The sequence below is a fragment of the Amaranthus tricolor genome, chromosome 1 (genome assembly GCF_026212465.1).
Source record: "Amaranthus tricolor cultivar Red isolate AtriRed21 chromosome 1, ASM2621246v1, whole genome shotgun sequence".
NCBI lineage: Eukaryota > Viridiplantae > Streptophyta > Magnoliopsida > Caryophyllales > Amaranthaceae > Amaranthus > Amaranthus tricolor.
The window spans coordinates 10033774-10053756 of NC_080047.1; the positions used below are offsets into that span (position 1 = coordinate 10033774).

At 33.2% G+C, this 19983-nt stretch overlaps 1 pseudogene; it reads left to right on the forward strand.

Moving 5' to 3' along the window:
• Positions 1–1370: 1370 nt before the first annotated feature.
• LOC130825092 (uncharacterized) lies at positions 1371–16811 on the forward strand (annotated as a pseudogene).
• Positions 16812–19983: the final 3172 nt, after the last annotated feature.

Consider the following 19983-nt stretch of genomic DNA (forward strand, 5'->3'; position numbering starts at 1 on the left):
TAACATTAAAGGAATCAATTATAATATTAAAGTGGTAAATTCTGACCTTCAAATAATAAATTATAAATAATTAGTTATAATTTTTAATAAAGATATCAATTTTGACCTTAGCACTGTGTTTAAATAGAGCATTACGATGGAAAGGAAAAGGAGGGAAGGAAAGAGAGGGAGAAGAAAGAAAGAGAAGAGAAATAAAAGAAGATAATTTATTTGTTTGGTTTAGGAGGAGAATGTAAGGAAGAGAAAGGAAATGGAAAAGATGAACTTTTTGTACAAAAAAATCATGGAAAAAATTACATAGTTTCATCTAAACTAGAAAGCAAAATGGTAAGAGCAAAGTCATTTTTATTATTTTGATTTGATAGTCATTATGTTATTTTCCTTCTAAATCTTTTAAAAATTGAAAAGAAATTTGACATTTAAAAAAATTAAAGATTAAACTCCTTCAAATCTCCCTAAATCCCCTATCAAAATTGCATTCCTCAATCCAAACACGATGTAAATATATCAATTATAACCTTAAATTGATTTAAATTGATTATTTTGGTGACCGTGTATTGTAAAAAATTAAAATTAGGTCGATTGGACTACTTTGGATTAGTGGTCTCACGATAAGGTGGTTTCTCGCGAGACTTATAAATGTGCAGTAAATCTCATGTGAGACCGCCTCACATGTGCGACTAGCCCAACCCACAATAAAAAAAAAAATTTAAAAATTTAAACCTTAAAATAGACATTTTAAGTCTTGGAGTTGGGATTAAGTCTATGCAACTTCGGGAATAATTTGTATATGTTACTATGTTAGTACTTCTAAGAAAACAGTTGTGGCCTTGTGGGCACATAGAATAGAACTAATATAGCATTATTATATACCATTTGTTCCTTTTTAGAAGTATAAGATTTTGGTAACGACATAAATCAATAAATGTGAGACTTTTTTTGTGCGCATTTTGAGTGATATAGGGTTCAAAAGTTGAGTGTGTGCATGATAGATGAAAAATAATGAGTATGTGTATAACAATAACAATTTTAGATGTCTATCTTTAAAAATCTCATTTTTAATATATTTATTAAACATTTTTATTTTGCACATATTTTTTATTGTGCCTCATGTCAAGTGTCAAATCATATCGTAAATAGTATCGTGTCGTGTTGTGTCGTGCTTACTGTTCAGCCAATTAATTATAAAAATCATGTCATTTTAACTTGTTTAAATTAAATATCATATTTCATGTCAAATTATACCATGCCAAATAGTGTTAAAAACAATATTGTATTTTGCCTAGCATATAAGCATGTCAATCCAGCCCGTTCCGATCCCATCTTTGAGAATGATAAGTAAGGCTATAAAGCATGAAACATGTCCAACACCTACTTTCATTGACTTAGACGATGAAGTATCCTGTAGAACAAATCCATTGGTCTATATTTGCACCTCATTAATACTAATATTTCCACTACTTTCCTACTCCAAACTACAATTTCAACTCTTTAATTTCCCACCCACTTCCTGCCATGAAACCCCAATTCAATCCCTCCTTCATCACCACCATAATCCTCCTACTCTCCGCCACATCTTCCACCGCAACACCCACCGCATACCCATCTCCATACGGCGAAGAATCATGCGGGCTTTCCGGTGCCGAATTCCTCGTCCCTGAGCGAACAGACGACACTTACGGTAATGGTCGCATCATCGATATAACTCACCGTATTAATCCCAATATGCCGGCGTTTGAATCGTCAGATGGTGTTGGTCAGTTCCTTAGGAGTCTTTCGAGCATGAAAAATGGATCGGTTGCTAATACTTCTGAGATGAAACTTCACTCTCATACTGGAACTCATGTTGATTCCCCTGGTCATTTTTATGATGAGTATTTGGATGCTTGTTTTGATATTGATTCTCTTGATCTTGATGTTCTTAATGGTACGTAAATCTTTAGTTTGCCTTTGTTTGTATTTAGATTATATTATATATTCTGGGCCTAAATCATCAGTTTTAAGTTTTAGTTGAGTTGGTTCTTTAACGTAGTATTAGAGTTAATGTAACAAGTAGTCACGAATTCAAATTTCATCTACCGCTAATTGAAAGTGCAAAGTTTAGTGCCATGTATGTTTATAACATATGCTGCATCAACACTTGTAGCCGAAATGTGATTTTCATCTGAGGGGCATGTTAAAATATAAATATATTATAGACTTCAACTATCACCTTAAACTTTTAGTTTAGTTGATTCATTAACAATTGATTTTACAAGAAATTAGTTGACATTTATATATCTATTTAAATTTGCTATAACATTCGCAGCAAGCTAGTTTTCAAAATTTATTTTGACATTAAGAGTTTATTACTGATAAGGGTATTACTAATAAGGGTATTATTGACCCAATTCATTACAATAAAGATGTATAAATACCACTATCTTTGTTTAACATTTTTTAGGTCTTTAATTTCACAGTAATACAATCAATAAAATTGCTCTTTCTCTCTCTGGTCCTTCTTCGCTTCTTCTTCGCTGCTTCTTCCTTTTCCCCAAGAACAATTCTTCTGAAAATCAGGAATTGTATCATGGTATCAGAGCAAGAGATCTACTGATTATCACACCTTCCGCATAATTTTGTCGGCAACCGTTTGAATTGCATCAAGATTCTGATCAAAATCAGAATTCATAGTTTTTTTTTTCCTAATTCCAAATTCTCAGAATGTTTGAATCAAACTACGCTTCACAAAATTCCACCCAAAATCCAATTATAGATCCAAATTCTGTATATTACATTCATCCGAATGAAAATCCTACTGTCTCTTTGATCTCAGAGAAATTTAATGGTGAAAATTACGCAGATTGGAAGAGAGCTATGATTTTAGCCTTGTCTATGAAGAACAAGATTGCTTTCATTGATGGAAGCTTGATTAAACCTGAAATCGCTGATCCTCTTTTCAAAGCTTGGGACAGATGCAACAATATGATAATCTCATATTTACTAAGATCTGTGGATACCACAATAGCAAAAAGTGTTTTGTATTTCTCCGCTGCCTATGAGATCTGGAAAGATCTTGAAGATCACTACTCAGTAATATCTGGACCGCAATCATATTCTCTACAGCAAAATTTGAGCAAGATTTGTCAAGATGATATTTATGTTGCTGAATTTTTCACAAAGATCAAAGGCATTTGGGATCAGATCAGTGCAGCCAACCCTATACCAATTTGCACTTGCAATGGTTGCACATGCAGTTTAACCAAGAAAATTCTCAAGAATCAGCAAGATGAAAGATTAGTACAGTTCCTTATGAAATTAGACGGCAAACACAATGCTGTCAGAACCAATATTCTGATGATGAATCCTCTACCACCTGTTTCTGTTGCCTACAACCTTCTAATACAAGATGAGAGACAACAGGAGATAACAGAAGCATATAACAAACATTCTACCATAGCATTCACTGCTGGTGATGGACTCAAAGGAGAAACCAATAGATCAACATTCTTCAAGAAAAACAACTTGTTCTGTGACTATTGCAAAATGACAAATCATACAGTAAACAAGTGTTACAAACTACATGGCTATCCAAAGAATGATAGGAACAACAAAGCAACAAAAGCAAAAAGAGTGGCAGCTATGGCTTGTGAAGATGAGCAAAATGATGAACAGGATCAGGATGCCGTTTTGTATAAAAAATTGGTGAATTTGATCAAACAAAACAAGCTTGAGAATGATGATGATAAGGCTACTGATACCAACAACAACATGGCAGGTAACAACATTTGCTTAATTTCTTGTTCCAATTCAAGATGGATAGTAGATAGTGGAGCCACTGACCACATCTGTTCTAGCCTAGCATTATTTGATAGCTACCATATATTTGACAAATCACCTAATTAGATAACAGTGGCTGATGGAAAGCAACTTAAGATTGCAAACACTGGAACTGTAAAATTTAGAAATGGTATCATACTCAAAAATGTGCTTCATGTACCAAGATCACAGTTCAACTTGATTTCAACATATAAATTGTGTAAAGACATGGATTGTGACATAGTTTTTACACAAAATAAGTGTATAATCCAGGATCATTCACAGAGAAGTACCTTGGTTCTTGGTAATCTGGACTCAGGACTTTATGCAGTAGGGAGTGATGATGTCAAGACAAAACATTCAGTCAATGTAGCTGTTACAGAGGAACTGAAGTTGATGCATCTAAGGTTGGGTCATATTCCATTCAATAAGTTGCAGCTTGTTGATGATAGCTTAGCAAATAAAAACTATCTAGATTGTGTTTGTCAAATTTTTCCTAGAGCAAAACAAGCTAGAAGTTCTTTCCCTAAAGTAGGAAGTAGAAGTAAAAATTGCTTTGACTTGTTACATATAGATGTCTGGGGTCCTTACAGAGTTAAAACTCATAATAATTGTACATACTTCTTGACAATTGTTGATGATTTTTCAAGACATACTTGGACTTTTATGATGAGAAATAAAAATGATTCAGTTGAAATTCTTAAATTCTTTATTGCATATATACATAACCATTTTGCTGTTACTGTGAAGACAATAAGAAGTGATAATGCTAAAGAGCTTTGTGAAGGAAGCATTTTAAAAGTATACAGGAAGTTTGGGATCTTGCATCAAAGAAGCTGCACTGATACTCCACAACAGAATGGGGTGGTGGAAAGGAAGCACAGACATCTTCTCGAAACAGCAAGGGCACTTTACTTTCAATCTAAGGTTCCACTACAGTTCTGGGGAGAATGCTTGCTTACTGCTACTCACTTGATCAACAGAATGCCTCTAAGTTCCATAGAAAATAAATCACCTTATGAAAAGGTATATGGAGTAAAACCTAATATTGATCACCTGAGGGTCTTTGGCTGCTTGGTCTATGCCTCAACTCTAAAAGCAAATAGATCAAAGTTTGATTCAAGAGCCATACCTTGTGTTATGATGGGATATGAGATAGGACAAAAAGGATACAAACTTCTAAATTTAGAAATAAACAAACTGTTTGTTTCAAGAGATGTCAAATTTTGTGAAAAACATCTACCCTTTCACCTCTCTGACTCTCCTCAAACTCCTTTAAATCCTATTTTTCTACCTAGCCATACACCCTTCAATCTACCAGAAGACATGTCCTTACCAGATGCTTTCAATTTTACCCACATGCAAACACCTAACCCAGACACCTCCTCAACTCCACACTTACCTGTTCCACAACCAAACCCACCAACTCTTCTAACTAATTTACCTGATAAAAGACCGCATAAAAAGCCTGCTTGGATGGATGACTTTGTTTGTATAGCTTCTAATAATACACAACACTGGTGTAACATTGTTCAATTTGCAGATATACCAGCATCTTGCAGAGCCTTCATATCCAAGATATCCATTCTTCCTGAACCTATAACTTACCTTGAAGCTGCACAACATCCTGAATGGGTAATAGCAATGCAGGAGGAAATAGAGGCCCTCACTACAAACAACACCTGGATAGTTACAGACCTACCAAAAGGAAAAAAGGCTATTGAATGTAAATGGGTTTACAAGGTCAAACTGAAAAAGGATGGATCTTTGGAAAGGTACAAGGCAAGACTTGTGGCAAAAGGGTTTACACAAAAGTTTGGAGTAGATTATGCAGAGACCTTTTCCCCTGTAGTCAAAATGGCTACCATAAGATGCCTCTTAGCAATCGCCTCTGGTAAACAATGGCCCTTGTACCAACTTGACATTAACAATGCCTTCTTACATGGATCTCTTGATGAAGAAGTCTATATGAAAATGCCACATGGTATTCCTAATCCAGAGAACAAAGTATGCAAGTTACTCAAATCTCTCTATGGGTTGAAACAAGCTAGCAGACAATGGTTTGCCAGGTTAGCTGCTGAATTACAAAAGAAGAACTTCACACAGAGCAAGAATGACTACTCTTTGTTTATATACAAAGACAATGTGGATTTGTGTATTGTTGCTGTTTATGTTGATGATATCATCCTCACAGGTACAAATACAACAACTCTTAATGACCTCAAGTTACACCTACATACTGTCTTTAGCATCAAGGATTTGGGAGAATTGAGTTACTTCCTTGGTATTGAGGTCTCCAGGGTAGATAAAGGAATCATATTGACACAAAGAAAGTTCACTAAAGAGCTTCTTGAGCATTGTGACATGGATGTTTCTAAATCAGCAAAAACTCCTATGCCTGTTAACCTCAAGCTATTAGCAGATGAAGGAGATTTTTATCATGATCCAGCTCAATATAGATGTCTAGTAGGAAAATTGAATTTTCTTACGCACACCAGACCAGACATTTCCTTTGGGGTGCAGACACTTAGTCAATTCCTTCAAAGTCCTAGAATTCAGCATGTTCAAGCTCTTTCCCACATGTTAAGATATCTAGCTGGCTCTATAGGTCAAGGTATGTTACTCCAATCTGGTAATGAGCTATCTCTGCAAGGTTTTTCAGATTCAGATTGGGCCTCTTGTCCAAACACAAGAAGATCTGTCACAGGTTACATCATGCTACTAGGCAAAAGTCCTATATCCTGGAAATCTAAAAAGCAGTCTATTGTCTCTCGATCTTCCTCTGAAGCAGAATATAGAGCATTGGCCTCAGCCGCCTCAGAAATCACTTGGCTAGTACGATTGTTGTCTGAATTGGGTGTTCAAGATTTTAAACCTGTTAAACTTTGTTGTGACAATCAATCAGCTATTCACTTGGGCAAGAATCCAGTTCATCATGAAAGAACAAAGCATGTTGAATTGGACTGTCACTTTACTAGAGATAAAGTTTTAGAGGGCTTATTGGAGCTTGTCTATATCCCTACAACTGATCAGCTGGCAGACATACTAACGAAGTCTCTTGCTTCTCCTCAACTCAACAAGTTACTTTCCAAGCTGATTGTTCAACCTGTTGATTCAACCACCAGCTTGAGGGGGGTATTACTGATAAGGGTATTACTAATAAGGGTATTATTGACTCAATTCATTACAATAAAGATGTATAAATACCACTATCTTTGTTTAACATTTTTTAGGTCTTTAATTTCACAGTAATACAATTAATAAAATTGCTCTTTCTCTCTCTGGTCCTTCTTCGCTTCTTCTTTGCTGCTTCTTCCTTTTCCCCAAGAACAATTCTTCTGAAAATCAGGAATTGTATCAGAGTTCTTACTCATTCCGTCTCTTTTATTTTGTATTATTTGCTATTTTGATATGTTTCACCTTTTTCTTTAATTCTATTTATGCATTTTTTTAATTCATATATACAATTTATTCACTCTCGTTTCATTTATTACTCCTATTTGTCCCCTATTTTCTAAAAATTCACTGTTACTTTGCTACTAGTTCAAGGGTACAAAGTGTACATGCTTGGCCCTTGTTAAAAATCTGTTCAAGACTTTCGGCTATTTGTTGAATCAGTTAATGGTGATGGTTTCAAAGACACTATTTTATTCGGCCGGTTTTATATGAGATCGTCTTACAATGAAATGACTTTAAAATAAAAAGTTTATAAGCTAAAATTTTTTATTATTTGGCTATTTAAGCTAAGTATGAGACATATCTCACGGTAAAACCGTCTCATAGTATTTTATTTTGTGGAGTTTTCATTCTTTTTTCGTTATTAAGATGTGTTAATTTTATTCCAAAGATTTTTTTTGATTTTTGTGGTGTGTTTTGTTGACTAGTATATGCTATCCAAAAGTAGTAATTAGGGGATGTTCTTTTCACAAAGACTTGTCAATCTTTCGTTCCCTGCTCATATCTTGACCATACGTTAAGAGTGTTGACCGAAGAGCTTCACATATGATTTATAATTATAATTTATTATTTGAATCGAACATTGCAATTTGCTCTAATTTAAGTATTTTAAAAATCATATTAAATTACAAATCGTAATTTTAAGAAAAACAAAGATTTCAATTTTAAAATTGAAATTGGGACCAAATGTTAATTTTTTGTAATAAAGGACGAAAATTTTAATTAGGGTTTTGTCAATTTAATTTGTGTTTAGGGTGTCAACATATAACAAGTATTGGAAAAAAGTCTTGCAAATAAATTTTTATAACGAGTCTTACATTATTGATTCTTCAAAAATAAAACCTACTGCATGATGCAGGGCAAGTTTATACGTTTTTTTTATTGTTCAACAATGACTTTCCTACTCAATATTTTGAAATATTTTTTAATATAAATTAGGAATAATATTGCATGTTCAGTCATTAATTTTAATTGGTTTTTACTTGAGTTAGCTTAATTTGTAAGCATTTTTCATTGGTTTGATAACAGGAATAGTGTTATTTTGTTTAGAAGCGCTACTAGTTGATACATACACGTGTGATGTATCATGTATGACTAAATTTTTATTCTAACATATGTATAAAAATTCTAAAATAATGTTTTAGTAATTCATAATTAGTCTCTATATTAAGATTTTAGTTATTTAGTGTATGATAAATACTTCATAAGTAATTTTTTTTTTGATATTATAGCCCTTTTTAAAAGAGAAATATTTTAAAGTAATTGGAAGAAATTAAAAAGGTTTTGTAAAAATAATACTTTCTCCGATTTTTTTTACTGGCATAATAAGATTTAATGAAATAAAATATGTATATTTCAAATGTCTAAAATAATGTCATTTATAATAAGTTAAAGATTGTATTCAGTTTTAGTTATATTTATAGATAGATATATTATCATCAAGTGTAATATTTTAACAATATTTTATTGAATTTTCATATAATTTTATTAATATAAAATTTTATATGATTTTACTAATCAAGAAATTTTTTTAATTGAGTATCTTTATTTCATATACCATCTATTTTTCCTTTTCTCTTATTAATTTTTTGTATATTGTGTAATTTATTTTTGTGAAATCAACTTTGCTGAATAGAAGAAACATAAAATTTAGTATTATGAAAGGTCAAATGCTAACAAACTAATATAGGGTGATTGTTAACAAAAATAATAGCATATGTGGAAGAGTAAACTAAAGAAACAAGATTAAAAATAAAAATAGTATAATATATTTTGACTTTGTTTTGAATAAAAAATATTTTGACATTAATTGACATAAATTTCAAATTTTATGCTATAATAGATAATATAATTAACAGCTCGTAAAAAATGATTACTTTAATTGATTACTTTAAGATTCATAAGTAATCGTTTTAAGATTATAAATAATCACTAAACTATATAAAATGATTTTCTTAAAATTATAAGTGGTCACTTTAATGTTATAGGTGATCACTTTAAGACAGAAAATATGTATTGGGCCAGCCCTATAGAGATGGTCTCACCGTGAGACTGTGTCATGTAAGAATTAGTGTATAATTAATACTTATTATAGTTAAAAGTTTAGAGTATATTTAATTTACTATCTAAAATTAATTTTATCCTTATTAACAAATGTATCGGGATGTCCATTAGCAAAATTTTTATAAAAAATGTATAATATATTAAAATAAATTTGCGAATAAGAAACGTAAAAATAAAGATGTTTAAAACAAACTCAATAATCCGATATTAATCCAATCTTATAATCAAATCCGATTTAAACCAAATTTAAAATTATACTCCTATAAAAATAAATGTGAATAAAATACACGATTTTAAATCAACCCAAACCTGACTTGAATAACCAATGCAATGTTCCTCATCTCCACAACCATATCCTAGTTCTCTCCGCCACCGGGACAAAGGCATACCCTTCTTCCTATGGCGAACAATCATGCGGACTTTCCGGAGCCGGGAACCTCATCCCTGAACGCAGAGACACTTAAGGCAATGGCCGTATTATTGACATCACTCACAGAGTTAACTCTAATATGCCTGCATTCAGTTCTTCTGATGGCGTTGGTCATTTCATTTGGCTTGTCAAGAGCATGGAAAATGGCTCAATTGCTAATAACTCTAAGATGAAACTCCCTACTCATACCGGAATACATGTTGATGCTCCCAGCCATTTTTATGATGAGTATTTGGATTCTGGGTTTGATATTGATTCTCTTGATCTTGATGTTCTTGATGGTATAAAATATTCTTTTTTGGATGAATTGCAAAATAGTTAGTGGGTACTGATTATTTGTACGTTTAAGATCTTTGGGTAGTGAACTAGTGACTTTTTGTATGTTTTAGCTTATGGGTAGTGATTATTTGTATGTTTAAGTTTATGGGTACTGATATTTGTAGTTTATAGTTTATGGGTATTATTTGCTGGTTAGGTGACATGGTTTTAAAGGTGTTACTTTGGGGATTTATTCCTGCACTACAAAAAATAATAAAATGGCGACAACTTATTTTATTGCGATTTGATAGCCAAATAATTAAAAAGTGGATCGGGCGACGGTCTGGCGAGGGCCTAAGGCGGACGCCTTTTTGGTGGTCGCTAAAATAAAAGTGGACGTCATTCTCTCGCCATTTTTCATGTGAGAGAATAGTGACCAACATATCCCGTCGCCAGCCCCTCGCCACTATATTTTAGATTTTGTATTTTTTTTTTGCTTTTTTTCGCGCGTATATATATATATATATATATATATATATATATATGTAACATTATAATATTAAAATTATAACAAAAAATACATACTATATATAAAATAAAAGTATATGTACAAAGTCGTATAAAAGTTTAGGAAACTAGAAGAAGAAACTATTCCAAATCTCATTAAAAACTCAAATAATAGTCCCATGAAAAGAAGGACAATTGAGCTGCAAGAAACAGTTTAAGAGTTGCTTAAGATCATCTTTAGTATATATCTCATTTTCTACAATAATTTGAAGCATGGACTGCCTGAAATCCACATATAGGTCATTTGAATCCTTTTGAACAGCAACCGACTTAGGCCCCGACCCGACTTAACCCATCAACCATAGATGAAGCTGGAATGTTAGAGGAAGAAGAAGAGGAAGTGGTAGTATCCATATATGGTGAGAAAGTGGAGTTCCTAGAATAATGACCATATTGATCATGAGAAGAAGAAAAATTGCTACTGTTGTTTCTAGTAATAGTGCTTGAAGATGAAGAATTAGAGTAGGAATAGTTATGGTATTTTTGATATTTGGGTGTTTTTGATTTTGGTTTGGGGTTGAAGATTGAAGAAAGCTTTGGTCTTCTACAACTACAACTTAAGTTTACTGAGTGTGGAGAAATTTTGTGAAAGAGTGAAGAAATTTAGAGGAAGAAGAATAGGGAAGGACAAAGCACTTAAAACAGACAGGAGGTGCGCGACAACCCTATGGTGGTAGCCGTGCCGTCGCCAAGTGCCTTGGAAAAGAAACAATTCAGTGTTTGACATTTGGGCACTGGCGACGACCATAATGTGGTAGCCTGTCCGTCGCCCGCATGTGGGAAATCAGCACAACTGACTCGAATTTGACAAGAGCAATAAAGCTGATCAGCTTTTTCTGGGGCGACGAGAATTTTCTCCTAGTCTGCCCGTCGCCAGGTGTTTTTAAATTTTTAAATTTCGTTTTTCCCGGTTTTTTGATGTATTATAATGTTAAATTTTAAAATGGAGACGAGCTAGCTATGAACCCCAGTCATCGCCATTTTTAATTTAAAAAGAAATTGACTGTTGCAGATACAGACGACAAGCGTAGTTCATCGCTATTCTGTCGTCATCTTGATTCATCACCTGGCGACAATCTGTTTCCGTCGCCCATCCGTCTCTAACTTCCAGATTTCTAAAGGCGATGGCAAGATCGTCACCAGGCCGTCGCCAAGGGCCATGAGTAGCTTCTGGTCGCTTTTTTGCCATTAATATTTTACCACTTATTTGTAGTGCTGGTAATTTATGATTCATGATTAGTTTGATATTAGGTACTGATATTGCTCCTAAATGTGTGCTTATCATTGAAAAATTAGTTGGTGGCTTTTGATATTTTGGAAGTTTAATTTCATGGGCATTTTTTTTTTGATTTATTATTGGTTATTGTCCTCTGTATTCTGTTCTTTAATGTTTTTCTCAATTGAAATACTTCACTTTTAAAAAAAATAAATTTGATTAAGTCTTATTTAGTTTTTGTCAGTATTTAATTATTTATCTTAATTTGTATTTTATTTTTAATCTATAAGTTAAAATATAGTCAGATAGAATCTTGTTTAATTTGTCTCAGTACAAAATTTATTAATATCAACTTTTGATAGTCTTATTTGTGTTGCACTTTTTTGATTATACAGGTCCTGCACTATTGGTTGATGTACCAAGGGATAGCAATATAACTGGTACTCCCCTTTTACCCTCTGCTTGTGAGTTGTTTTCTGAAAATCTTGTTGAAGTATTTTGTTGTGCGATAGCGAAAGCAAAATCGATGAATAATAATGAAATAATAAACAAAATTCAATGCATGTAATAAAAAAATGACACAAGAGATTTAACGTGGTTCACTATCAATGTGATAGCTACTTCCACCAACACCGAGATTATGATCATAAAGAATTTACAAGATGAATTAAGATATCTCTCACAAATAATGACTCTCTCGTGATCTCTCTCTATTTGTCAATGAAAACCCTAGCCCTAAATGAGGGGTATTTATAGTATTCTCCCTAAAAGAAGAGACTTTGGGCTCCAAGTAAATAAAGAAACCGTCAAAAGCAAAAATATAACCGCCAAACCGCAACAAAACTGCACCAAGTCGCGACTCGTGCATATATACGCGGCTCGTGAAACCCAGACAAAATGTTGACCGCGCCCTGCGCACCAATACAACAGCTACTCCCACCCCGCGTAGAACTCCGCACCCCACGCTTTATTCTCTTTGACCCATCTTCTTGATTCATCTTCTTCAATGGTGCTACTAGTTAGAGTCACCATATTCAACATGTTTATTTTTATAACTTGTGTACAAGAGTGCAATATGGATGATTTATTTGCAAGTCTGCATTTTCGAATGCGTTAAATCATAATTAGGGATTAGAAATCTCCTGAGGAGAATTTTGGGAGGAATTTTAGATTGTTTTCTCTTTACTGAAAAAGATATTAGGAGTAGTTTGGCCTTCTATTGGATTCATCAATGAGTTAGTTGCTAAAAGTTGGCATATTTCTAAGCTTATTAATCATAGTAGATAGTAAATGGTTTGAGAAGGGGCTTGATTTGAGAGGGTGCAAGGTAATATTGGTAATTCGTGAGGTTAGGTTACTTTCTATTTTCATATCAGGATTGGAAATGTTCAAAGGGCATTAGATCACCTATTGAAGGAAAAAAATGGATTAATAGACTGACAATATTATAAACATCATGTTTTTCACAGAGGACGTGATGAAATCATTACACATTCCAAAAGGAGTTCGTCGTGTGCTTTTCAGAACATTAAATACCGACAGGTAAAACTGATAACTGTCATTGTTCCTGCTGGCATATGTGATCATCCATTAACTCCTTTAACATTAACTTATCAAGACACTTTGTTCTCTTGCTGTATCTCTCTGATCTCGCTGAAAGAACATGAATGAAATGTTGGAGGCAAGTTCCTTTAAGCAACTTCTTGAATGTTTGGCATTGCTTACTTAGGTATTAATACGTCCAGTAGAGAACTTTTCAACGGAGATGTCAGCGTAGCATCTAGCTTGATGGATGGGCTAATAGACCTCCCAATTTTATTTTTTTTTTTAATCTTTGTGCAATCACTTCCATGACAACTTGTCACAAACTAGCCCTTGAATAGTTAAAAAATTATAAACAATGAAGCATCACAACCTGTGAAGTGTGAAGTGAACTTGCCCTTAAGTAGTTAAATGTCAATAAAGTAGTTTGAAGCATCATAGTCTGCCTTCCCAGATTGTTGGCATGTGATTTCTTGTTAGCTTTTTTGCATAAGTTTGCTAGAAGGTCAATATCATAGTTTGTTATCTTATTACAACCAAATTCATGTGTTGTCACATTTCAAATTTTGATGGGAACCACTTCATATATTAATTAGGTCTTTTTGGTATTGCTACATCAACTTTCTTGCTTCTCTTAAAGCAAGAAAACTTTCTAGTTCTTGATACTTTTTGATGGAGCCATGTTGAAAGGATGGACACAATTATAACAATATATTTTAGCTGTATTTTTGTTATCTCGACGTAAACTTTGGTTGCTAAATTGCACAACTACATATCCCGTATTACAACTGCAGTTCCAGAATTTATCACTAATATTTCATATTATTGTCTCAATCTATTTACTTGCTGAAATGTTGTATATAATGAATTCAACTCCTTTTTGTGCGTTCTCCCCTGTTGTTTCTTTTGAAAGAGCTGAGAAGTCTATGCATTTGGTATTTTACATGTGATGAGAAGTCTAATAGTATAGTTTTCTAGATATTTAAAGTATTAGCATAGACAGTGGCGGAACTTTATTAGGGAGGAAGGAGATTCGCTCCTTCCTCGAACTTTTTTGTAATATAATATTTATATAATGACACCGTCAGACAAGATCTGGAAACTTTAGGATGGGATGGAATTTGAAAATGGTTATATTTGGGTTAGATCTGGAAACTTTAGGGAAGGTTGACTCTAAAGCTAGACCTTCTTGACTGCAACTAATAACAAGATGTAGAAGATTTGGAGCCGGATCCCTATCGGACATTTTTAAAAATCATAAGAGTGGTTAGTTGTCATAATAGTATTGTTAAGGTTTTTATATCAAAATGTTGGAAGAGTTTAATTAATGTTTTACTCCACCCAAGTTTCATCACTATCTTGAAGGAATGAATGAATATGAAACTCTTATATTGCTTATAAGTTTGCTTGGCGCCGACTTATGGGTATTGTTTTGACTTTTTCATTCTAGACGCCTCATGTTCAAGAAAGAGTTTGATTCTAGCTATGTTGGTTTCATGAAGGATGGTGCTCAATGGTTGGTTGATAATACAGATATTAAGCTTGTTGGTAAGCATTTACTATATTATCTTTTCTGTTATTTTCTCTTTTTTAGTTTGTTGCTAGTTTTCTTTTTCTTATTAGTCAAAGCTTGACTTTAATTTGTGGAAAAATTATCTACTTGATATGAGGAGGTGTATTGTGTATATCTTTTTTTGGGACTTAAGATATGATTATTTATCATTTATTCTTGTATTTTACAAAATGTCTATAATCCCTTTTGTATATTATTGAGAGTTGTTATAATATAATTTTCTTTTCTACATGATTTTACAAAAAATAAATTTTTGCTTTTATAAGTTCGGATAAGTGAAATCTTGGATCTAAGTTGGAGTCTGCTTCAGATAAAGTTGGTTAGAGAATATGCAAGTATTGCATATTGTCGTTAGTTATCATACTTATAAGTTAAAGTCGAGTTTGGTTCAATTGAAGTGAGTAAAGTAGTAACTTGGGGTGAATGTGGGGTTAAGTAGAGTTTAATTGGTAGTCGGTGTTCATTTATGCTTGATTGGGTCCAAATAGAAGTTGGATTTCATGTAGACTTCGTTACTTGGATTTTGTTAATACAAAAAATGGTGTAGACATAATTCGATTTGATTTCAGATGAGATCATATCCAATTTATTTGATTTCATATTTGAATTTATACAATTTCAACTTTTGTGTTTGATCAAACCTAGGAATTATAAATTGAATTTCATGTCGCGTCTAGTTTTGTTTATATCACGATTTGAGTACACATCAATTGTTGCATATTATTTGAAGTAATTTTCTATTTGTTAATTACACATTTGAAATAGAAGGTGAAAAAAATATTAGAGTCAAGTTCATGTTTAGTCCATCGCAAATGGGTGGATTATAAGTTCGCTGAAATTGGAAAAGGTTCACTTCGAGAAGGGACTCATGAGTAGTCAATAATTTGTAGGTTTGAAATAGGATTTGGTTCAAAGATATGTTGGGGTGCATGTCAAGTGTTGATCTTTCTCGAGGCAGATGCCAATGAGCCCTCTACAATGGTTGGATGGGTTTGATGGCTGTTGAACCTTTTATAGTTGTATTTAGATGCCAATGAAATAACAATACTAAAATTTGGACTGTGGATGATTAAATATTTAACTTTGAACTAATAACTTGGTGAAATTGCAGGCATTGACTATTTATCTGCAGCTGCATTTGCTGATTTGGCTCCTTCTCACCTTGTTCTTCTTAAAAGTAGGGTACGTGGATACGATCTGTACTTCATATTGATCGAGAATTTTTTTTTTTTTTGTTATTTTTTCGGTCTTTTGGAGCCTATATATAGACTAATAATTGAACTAAAATATAAAAGTAGTGTAAATTAATATAAATCAATATTTAAGAAACCTTAATTTATGAGGCCGTGTGCAGTCGAACACCTTGCACATGCGCAGAATCACTCCATCCGGATAGTAGGAACAAGTGAATTACATTAATTTTCTATTGTGCAGGAAATTATACTGGTGGAAGGTTTAAAGTTAGACAATATCCCTGCTGGAATGTATAATGTACATTGCTTGCCTTTACGGCTGGTCGGTGCCGAGGGATCACCTATAAGATGCATTCTCATGAAAAATTGAGCAAGAAGATGCTCGTATTATTTACTTTCCTTTTCGAAAGATCCAGGAATGTATATCTCAAATGGAATGTGGTATCTGATAACTGAGTCAAGAGATTGAAAAAGGTCTTGGCTTTTTTTTATTTACTGGACATGTTATTTTGGTAAAGACTGTCAATAGTTCATTACAGGTTACTGTAAATTGTAAATTGGTTATGTTTGATGCCTTTTATTTCAAATATAATTAGGAAATTATTGTTAGTATTGGCAAGACGGGAAGTCTGATAATTTGCTGGACACTGACAGCATGTTGTATTATATTTCTATAAGTTCACTTTGTGCCATCTATCTTTATTATTTGGTCAACTTTGGTTCTGTTTTGTGATTGTGAAATCTAGAATCAAAATGCTAATAAAATTTGTTATAGTAAGTTTTATATCAAAAAAAAAGATAATTAAAATAAAATGTCAAAAATTGTTGAAAATTTTTTGATGTTTTATATAATTTAGAATTTTTTTATGTAAATTTTCCAAATTTTTCTCTAATTTTATATTATTTTTTAATTTACTTTTTTTTAGTAAATTACCTTATGTAACAAGTCATCGGATTGCCCAAGATTTTTTTTTTGGCAAAGTAAATTTTATAAAATGCCAAAAAAAAAGCCGAAACTTTACGTCTCAGTTCACAAACTTAGGTGCCCCTTCGCAACCAAAGCTCCTAGGGGCAAACAAGTCTGTCATCATACGCTAGGGGGAACCGGCACCTCAAAAGATATTACAAAAGAATATCCTATACAACAAAGTCGGTTACCAAGACAAAATGGCTCTTACAGTCAAAGACACAATTACAAAATAGATCCAATAGCATGTCCAAGGCATGAACAGCTCAAGAACAGCAACATAGTGGCAGGGGTATCAACTTGTTCCTCAAAGCCTCTGGTATTTCAGTGCAGTGAGTAGCAATGTAGCATCGCATTCAATTGAGACTAGCATCATTAGAGTAGGTTGCGCTCTGTTCCCGAGTTGGTAGTGACATTAGCCAAAACCAACCGCAACAAACATACACTACCCTACATCTACACTTCGTACCTTTACTGGACAAACAGGTACACGGTAGTAGACGGGGAGCCACCAGCAAGCACGCAGCAGCACATTCTGCTAACTAGCATGCTCTGAAAAAATATAGAAGTCGCCAGCAGCACCTTTCTCATAGCACAAAAAGGACCAATATCTATACAAAAAAAACATCAAACCCAATCAATCTCTTCATTAAGAAAATTGAAAGAGGGGTTTCACATAGACAGACAAAACTCTATGACCCACTCAGAGATGAACCTTAAGAATTCCTCTAGAACTCAATCTAGAGATAGTAGGAATAATCAGTGTGTTATCCTCAATACAAAACCGCAAATTGCGGTTCAAAGAGGCTTAGTCCTATACTTAGGGAACAAGCAGAACAAGCAGGGCATCGAGCGAGCCATGGAGAGCCTCGCCTGGAGCATGTATGGGCGTGGAAATTCCAAGGAAGGCATCTTCATACATGAGACAAAAAGCCCTGAGCCAAGGATGATGGTGCTAGCCCTCACAGAACCCACGAGAACAGATACAAGGTTGCGTGTTCGACAGATATTTGATAATGGCTAATTCCAGTATATTAAAGATATTTTATGTTTCTGTTTTTAATTCTTGTTTTGCACGTGTTTTAATAATTAGGCATGGGGTAGTTAAGTTTGTTAGGCTCCCCAAACTAGCCGTTAGAAGCTCTATATAAAGGAGCAACCTCATTGTATCATGATTCAATTTTGGTTAATGAAATTTTCATTCAAGTAATTGTGTGCAATTACAATCCTGAGTGTTTTCTTTGTGAGTGAAGTAAAGAGAGGATTCAGTTGTTTCCACGAGAATTGGAAGAGTGAATTTCAATTTGAGTGTGAGGAAGAGGCCAGCGACTGAGTGAAAGTCAATTGTCTCTATCCACGACATAGAACCAATTCCAAGGAATTGTTCTTGTCACCCGGCTTGTTCGTGTGTTTCATTGTGTCAAGACCGTTCTTGGCATTGTTCTTGGTAGGATTAAACGGGTTCTTGAAGCATTCCACCCCATATTCGCATCAACTACTACCACCACTAACAAAGGACCCCCATGAATCCAGAACCTTAAGCACGGACCAGGTGTAGCACTCCTGCCAAAACCTCACCAGAAAACCTCGAAAACTACCACAGAACAGCATCTTAGCATTTAAGCCAACAAGACAAAGGAGAGGCCTATCCTCCAATATTATTGATGGTGAGCAAGCATCTAGCTCAGCTACAAACTTTACAGATACTCTCGTAGTCAAAAAAAAACAATTTGGGTGAGAAAAACGCACCGGTAAAACCGGCATCCCATCCTTCAATCCAAACTGAGCCTGAAAAAACCCATTTGTGGAACTACTTAATGCATTAATTGAGTTCAAGGGCATGAATTAAACCAAAACCATAGGGGATTGGGACAATTATAATGAATCGAGACAGGTTCTTCGATTCTGCAGGAATTAAGGTTTCAAAAGAGCGTAACTGAGGGAAGAAGAAGCCTCAATCGAAATAAGGGTTAGAACCCCAAATCAGATATAGATTCAAAATTATTTCCTTAGAAAAGAGAAACCAAAAAGCTTAAATTTAGGGATATACTAATTTATTATGCAGGAGACTACTTCATAGAAGTGTATCAAGCACACGGATCCATCTTCTTCATCGAGCGGGGCGGCCTCTTCTTCTGATTGCCATGGCTGGGCAAGAGTTGCCCTAAGAGAAAAAACCTAGATAGAGAAAGAAGAGAGAGTGGTTCAAAAACTTTTTAAATTTTTTTTTATGAATGCCAAAGTTTACTCTAAAGAAATACATTAATCGATAAATCGAATTATTATTGGAAATTATGAAAACGTAATATTATTTTTAGATAATTTTTTCTAAAAAAAATTTATATATAATTTTCAATATCATTTAATATTATATTTTAAAATAATAATATATTAAAATAAATTTTATTAAATAAATAAGATGATTATAGAAGAACAATGATAACATTATTCAAAAAATTAACTGATTTTTCATTTATCATAATTGTCAAACGGGTAAGTGCCAAATAACAAGTACAGGGTAAGAGATTCCCTCCAAGTTCCAACTTCCAAGTCTCTCGACGGTCAATATTTGATGAAGATTGAAGTATAACCCATTTGTGATGAGATCTAGTAATAAATTGTAAAAGAGAAAGAGAGAAAAGAGAAGACAATATTATTGATAATGAAAAATGAAACATTATTCTTATGCATACAAGAGAAAAGGATATATATATATATATATATATATATATATATATATATATATATATATATATATATATATATATATATATATATATATATATACATATATATATATATATATATATATATATATATATATATATACATATATATATATATATACATATATATATATATATACATATATATATATATACATATATATATATATATATATATATACATATATATATA